The sequence below is a fragment of the Canis aureus genome, chromosome 16, assembly GCF_053574225.1.
Source record: "Canis aureus isolate CA01 chromosome 16, VMU_Caureus_v.1.0, whole genome shotgun sequence".
NCBI classification, from domain to species: domain Eukaryota; kingdom Metazoa; phylum Chordata; class Mammalia; order Carnivora; family Canidae; genus Canis; species Canis aureus.
Window position 1 is genome coordinate 31,589,967 of NC_135626.1, and position 7,461 is coordinate 31,597,427.

The 7,461-nt window shown below is 36.9% G+C and overlaps 1 non-coding gene across 1 annotated transcript; it reads right to left on the minus strand.

Annotated features, from left to right (window-relative positions):
• Positions 1 to 449: 449 nt before the first annotated feature.
• On the minus strand, positions 450 to 556 carry LOC144287267 (U6 spliceosomal RNA). The gene has a single exon (XR_013355111.1). It is a non-coding gene; the product is annotated as a U6 spliceosomal RNA (small nuclear RNA).
• Between the last annotated feature and the right edge of the window lie 6,905 nt (positions 557 to 7,461).

The window sequence follows — 7,461 nt, forward strand, 5'->3', positions numbered from 1 at the left end:
GGCTTTCCATACCCAGTTCTGGTCTTCTAGGTTCCAGTGTATGACCTTGAATGGCCCTAGTAATGCTCTAACAAGACTTCTCTGGCCCACCCCAAGGCATGCATCCTTCTGTTCTCTGAAAAAAGAGACTGGCTGCATGGAAGCCCCAGGAATGTCATGCTTAAGCCTAGAAATGTCCCTTTCCATCAGGCATTCCCCCATTATTCCCTGTTCTTTTTTTTCCAAGTTTTTTATTTTAGTACAGTTGACACACAATGTTACATTAGCTTCAGGTGTACCACAGAGTAATTCAACATCTCTATACTTCTATGTTATGCTATGCTCACCACACTGTGGCTACCATTTGTCACTAATCAATGTTATTATAATACCATTGACTGTATTCCCTACATTGTGCTTTTTATTCTTGTGATATACTCATTCCATAAATAGAAGCCTATATCTCCCACAAAAATATGGAACACTTCATGAATTTGTGTGTCATCCTTGCACAGGGGCCATGCTAATCTTCTCTATATTGTTTTGATTTTAGTATCTGTGCTGACAAAGAGAACACAAATACTCCCCATTCTTAGAGAATGAACACCTTTCCTACACCTCTATGTCATATTTGATATGATATCATATATGTCCTTATCATATTTGCCAGTTTTGTTAGCATCTCACATGTTAAATGTTTAATAAACACATATCAAATGTATGACTGAGTGAGTGAATGAATGAATGATTTGGGGTAAGTGTCAATCCATGTTGCCTCCATATAAATGTGCTTGGAAGTACCAAGATAAAAATGGCATAATCTTTTCCCTGAAGGAAACTCCTGGTAGTTGTAGAAATAGAAAATATATGAGCCCCAATATCCCAGACCTCATGTACATGTAGCTACAATATAAGATCATAATTCTTTTTCATACGCTGATTATGATGGTACAAGAAAACTTTTGTGTGCTCATTCTCTCATCCTCTTCCTCCCTTTCCTCCTCCTCCCCTTCCTCCACATGCAGCTGCCCTCTGCTACCCTCCTTCACTCTTCTCTGCTATAAGAAGAGGGAACACTACTCGAGGACCAGAAAACTGGTCTCTGCATTACTTTTCTGACAGATGAGCACAGCACTTCTCTAATTTTCTATGTCTCTGAGACCAAATTGTAACCATTAATAACATTTTACGGAATAGTCAAATAATGGAAAGGCAATAAACAACACATAGAATAACTACAATGCAAGCACAGAGCTATCCTAGAATCCTTTCTAGGCTGTTTTGCTGTCTTTCTAGTATGTTTCTGTAAGACTTAACCCCATTTGATGGGCTCTAAGATTTTCTATGGCCAAGAATCTAGGTCATATTAAATTCAGATCTAAGGCTTATTTACCTACATCTTTACTTCTTTACCCAAGACTAACTTTTTACAAAAATACTATGTTTATTCATTCAACAAATACACATTTATTTTTAAATTTTTTAAAAATTTTATTTAAATTCAATTTGCCAACATATAGTATAACATTCAGTGCTCATCCCACCATGTGCCCTCCTTAATACCCATCACCCAGTTACCCTATCACCCACCTCCCCTTCTGCAACCCTTTGTTTGTTTCCCAAAATTAGGAGTCTCTTATGGCTTGTCTTCCTCTCTAATTTTTCCCCACTCAGTCTCCTCCCCTTCCCTTATGATCCCTTTCACGATTTCTTATATGTCACATGGATGAGACCATATGATAATTGACTTTCTCCAGCTGACTTATTTCACTCAGCATAATCCCCTCCAGTTCCATCCATGTTGATGTAGATGGTAAGTATTCGTCCTTACTGATGGTTGAGTAATATTCCATTCCAACAGATGCACATTTAGTACCTACTCCTAACATGTACCAGACACTGAATTAAACAAATATCAGAGGCTTGTCAAATAAATTCTAGCCAAGTGGAACAACAAAGAAAAATCCCTTATATACACCGTTAGACAGAGGGTGTGATAAAAGTGAGACTGTTTCTCTCGTTTGGCACTTACAGAGGATATAGCCACTTAGGTTAGTTATGAAGGGAGGGAAAATGGAACAAGAAACAGGAAAGTAAGGTGGGGCAAGGCTAATTAATTGTTCTCAGAAGTAGATGACCTGAGTGAAAAAATCTGGGAAAGTACACTCTGTGGGGTCTAGTTTAACAAGGAGAAAAGGACACTTAATAGAATCCAGGGAAACATATTCTAAGGCTTTGGGTTTAGTGTGCATAGATGCACACACACACAGACACTGTCCTTTACCCTTGGGGCTTGCAACTCCTGGTACGATATTGCAGAAAAGATTTTAACCCTTTACACAAACTAGTTGTACATTCTCTTGAGCTTATAGTCTACTGGTGATTAACAGTAGTAATTTCACTACCCAGCAGAAGCCTGGGATCCTGAAAAAAAAGATTCTGAGTACTGTTACATTGGTGCATTTCTCGAAGTCTGTATTACTTTGATCACTTCAGCATACAGAGGAAGTGACAGTGCTGTAACATGTTTTTAGAAGGGCTATTGGAATTCAGACAAGAGAGACTAAATCTGCCTGGAGAAGTCAAGAAAGGATATAGAGGAATTGTAACAGTTGACTTTGGTCTTGAAAGATTGAGAAGACATTCACTGGGCAAGAAAGAAGAGAAAAGTTATTTAAGAAGAGAAAATGACATGATCAGATCTGTGTTTTAGATAGACAGTCTCAGGATTTGGAAAAGTAAGTGACAGGATATGGGATGATAAATGAAACAGCTACTGGATCTGTGTAAGAAAAAAGAAATGGGGGGTGAAGGAAAGCATTAGCAATGGAGATAGAAGCAAACATTTTGGAGTGACATTTCAGAGATAGCCTTGACAGTGTCTAGTTTCAGAGGGGGTCTAGGAAAGAGAAAAGAACCAAAGATGGCTCTGAAATGTATTTAAGGGATGCCTGTGTGGCTCAGCGGTTGAGCATCTGCCTTTGGCTCAGGGCATGATCCTGGGGTCCAGGAATCAAGTTCTACATCAAGCTCCTTGTGGAAAGCCTGCTTCTCCCTCTATCTATCTCTCTGCCTTATCTCTGTGTCTCTCATGAATAAATAAAAATCTTAAAAAAAGAATATGGTATTGTAAAAAAAAAAACAACTTACTGACTCAAAGGATAAAGGTAAAGTTAAACTTCAAAAGAAAATGGAAATGCATAAATAGCAAACAGCAATGGCAGTGAGGTAGAGATCCTTTGAACCAAGATTTGTCATTAGTTCTCTCATCTCCAGTGGATTAATTCAGAAAAGGGCTTGTAGATTCCTTCAGAATGCATCAGTTACTTCCGACTCTTGCAGGAGGTTGGATCAGATTCTCTGCCCTAATACAGGATGTAGATGTGTTTGTCATTAGCAATGGCTCATCACCATATAATGGTGCTTAATAGCCCTGCATTGGATGTTATCAGTCTGCCTAGAGATGCTGTCTTGTTTTTAAGAGGTAATTTTAATATACAAATGATTGCCAGTTAACAATTGACCTGAATATCACAGGTGCATTTAACACATATTATAGAAAGAAAAAAAAAAAAAACTTCAAAAGTATGTGGAAAGATGCAGTGGGATCTGTTAATATACAATGAATGAAAGTGTGTTATTGAAGTCTGTGACAATTATCACATCCTTATTTCATGGCAAATTACCAATTGCTATCAGAGAAGATCACATGTGCTATTCAATTAATACAAAATGAAAACAGCTATAGGAAATGAATTTATGTATTTATTCTCATGCATTGACAGGGGATTCCAAGGTCCATAGAAAATCTGTACACCAGGATGTCTTTATGAATGGCTATAGTACTCTTAAAAACAATTTCCCTTATTTAGTGTTTAAATATTTCCAGAGAAGTAACATGGTATAATTTTAAAAATAGCAAATGAGTAAGTTAGCTCTACTGTTTGACTCAGAAGAACTGGGATCACATGAAACTTCAGCACTTTGATGTCTGCTTCTTACCTAGAGCACTGCACATCTTTCACAGCATTTCAATCCATATTAAAATTAATTTTTCCCAATGGTGTATGCCTGCTGACATTGTGATCTTTCAAATGAAGTGGTTTGTGCAATGCTTGTGCAGACAGGGTCTAACTCCTAGGAGAGAAGAAGTGTAGGAGAATATTTAATATTTGGCCAACGCCAAAAAAGTTGTCAATGATCTATCTGCAATCAGATTATAACTTTGGTTTGTATTCCACCTGTGGTCTATAGGTTTATAATACCTCTTTCTGCTTTAGCTGGAATATGGTGAATAAATGCTTAACATGGAGTCAGATTTGGAATTTTAGTTTATTTTTATCATTTACTTATTGTGTGACACGGAAAACAGTTTAACTGCTCTTAGCCCACTTTCTCCATATGTAATATGGCGAGTGGTATAGATTAAATAAAATCTTCATGAGGAAAAGTTTGCGGTAAGATAGCACTCTGGAACAGAAAAGTGCTCTACTGGTGTGCTGTTATCATTATAGATCCACATTTCAGAGACCTCTAATATTTCTTTAGTGATCCAAATAATAATAATAGTAATAATAATAATAAAAATAGCAGCAATAATTAACACAAACATGCTGGTTACTTTGTATTTGGTATTACTGCAAATGATTTCCCATACATTAGCTAATTTAATTATTATAACAACCCTAGCATCTGTGTATTATTTTCTCCACTTTATAGGCTAATCATGATAGATCAGGATAGGGACACCAAAGATCTGTTGCCAAAAATTGCACTCTTGGCCTTATTGCCTATCATAAATCTATATGTGAATGAGTATGAGGATTCCCATTAATAATATGTGGATTCCATATTTGGTGTACATATTACTTGGAAATTAGTTAAGAGCAATAAGGCTTTGGATTTGCTAGTTTAAAAATCAATGCATTTCAAAGGCATAAATGGCTTTCAAGTATAATTTCAGGTGAAGCAAAGTTAATTAGGACCTGACCTAGAATGCATGCAATTTCAATGCAAACAAAAAACAACAACAAAAAGATTACTAAAAAGAAAAAGATAAAAGAAAATATAACGGTAGGCAGATGTTTCATTAAGAAATTATTAAGGTTAGTGGCCTACTGACTTGAAAGGGAAAGAAGAGCTAATATGTACTGACTGAGTGAACACAAACCACCACACTCGGTGAGATGTTCTTCATACGTATCATACAACTTAAACTCCAATAAGAAGGTAGAATATTCACAAATCAAGATAATGGGAATTTGAGAGATTAAGTTTAGTAATTTGTTTATTAATATAGAGTGAATAAAAACAGAAAAGTCTCAAAAGACAAAAGAACCCCACTCCAGTTTACATTCACCTATTCTATGTTGAACAAATATTTATCAGACTTTTGGGGAGCCTTACACTGAACTAGGCACTGTGACCACAACTCTGATGACAGCACACAGACTCTTTTCAGGAGCTTAGGAATGAATGGGAGACAGAGCAATAAAAAGGTCATACTGTCCTGCCATATGGATAGCCAGTGTGCTAAAGAACATCTAGAAGGTAGGATTTATCCAGGCTTGAGCATTGGGGAGATTTCTGGAAGATATAATGCCTAATTTAGGAAGAAAGGCGTTGGCCCAGACTAAGATCAAAAATAACTGCCATTTTTTTTTTCTGATGAGAATTTATTTTGAGTTTGCTGCAACCCTATGACTATTGGCAGAGAGGAGATAGAGGTGGAGGGTTTGGAGTAAATCACAACATGCTTGGGGAAACTGACTTATACATCATGTTTCTGAGATGTGATGCTGAGACGTCCTCTGGACATTGCCTTTTTATTTTCTACATGCATCTCTGACTCTCTAGATGCACATTGGCTTATTCCTTCCCACCCTCCTACATACCTTTTTTTGTTCTCTACTAGCTGATTTGATTCCTGCTGTTTTTTCTATTGTCGATGAAGGACTCCCAATTAGATAGTCCCCTGCTAGCAATAATAATGCAGCCCATTCTTTTAACTCCACTAAATTCTGCTCAAGATATTAAGTTGCTCATTTTAAAAATTAAAACTTTGACACGTTTATGTGGTATCTTTCTCCATGGAATTTATTTAGACGATGGATGCTCCAAATTTTCTCTAGAGACCTTTTGACCCACTTTGAAAGTAGCTCAACACATCTGAGCCAATTTCATTTATTCAATTTTAGTATTTTCTTTGGTAATATGTAGAAAGGAAGGCAACTACCTGTTATTGAGTGGATAATCTGTACCAGGTCACTTTACTTATGTTTTTTAGGGACTCTCTGAGGTTGAGAGTTAGGTGAGAGGATCAGTCATTTGTCCAGGGTCAATCTACCAAAAGTATAGGAGTAAGGTCTGGGATCCACTCTGTCTATTTATTTATTTTTTTTTTCCACTCTGTCTATTTAAAACATTGTTCTGTCTGATCAACAAATGTATGGGCCAGCCAGTTCACCTGTTCTTGTAAAAAGTTTTACTGACACACAGTCATTCCCATTCCCATTTATTGTGGCTATTTTCAGCCTACAATGGCAAAGCTAAATAACTGTGATAGAGACTTCTATGGCTTGCCAAGCCAAAAAATATTTACCATTCATCCCTTTACGTAAAAATTTGCCAGTCTCCAAATATAGAAAGCAAATTTAATCAATGAGAATTGATTCAAATAATCAATGAGGATTTCCTACTTGCAGAAATCTTCTGGATTTTTGTATCATTCACAAGCTGTTAGAGGTAGGAATTTCATGATTCATTTATGACATTAAGATAGTTAAATACACACATACACAGAGCAAAGAATTCTTTGATTGAATTAGAGTTCCCAGAAATTTTGTTAAATTAGATTATTTTCTTAGATTCTGACTGATAAGTGTTCTGTCACATAAAACTTTGGGTTTATTTATCATCACTCTCATATGAGCATCAGTTCATATAAATACCCCAATTCAGTGTATATTCATTTCAACTGGTTGGAAAAAGATAAAAGCATGCTGAAAAGCTTAAATTTGCCCCTGCAGATCCACTCTCTATCCTACTTCGTCCTGTCCTTGCACCTTCCAGGCTGGTCTGTATGCACTTGCACCCCATCAACAACTTCCTTTGCTCTCTGGCTTCCAGGCAGGTGTGTGATCCAGGAAAATCCTGGATTGGAGGGAGGCAGGGAAGTGAGGCTGGAGATTTTATCACCCCAGCTCCCTCCCAGCAGGGTTGCCATGGGTTCCTGTGTCTCTTAACCAAAGATTCTCAGGTACTGAAAGGCAGCTCTCTGCATGAGTACTTCTGTGCTGTTCTGGAAACCATACTTTTCTTTTCATCTCTTCAGGCTTAAGACTATAAGGTAGATAAATTGTTCCTAAACTGTTATTAAACCAGGCACTTCACAATCTTTTGTGGTTCCTCCATACATTTTAAATAGTCTTTTTTATTAAATTCTCCTTGAATTATTCTGATTTCGGTGTGCCATCTGCTTTC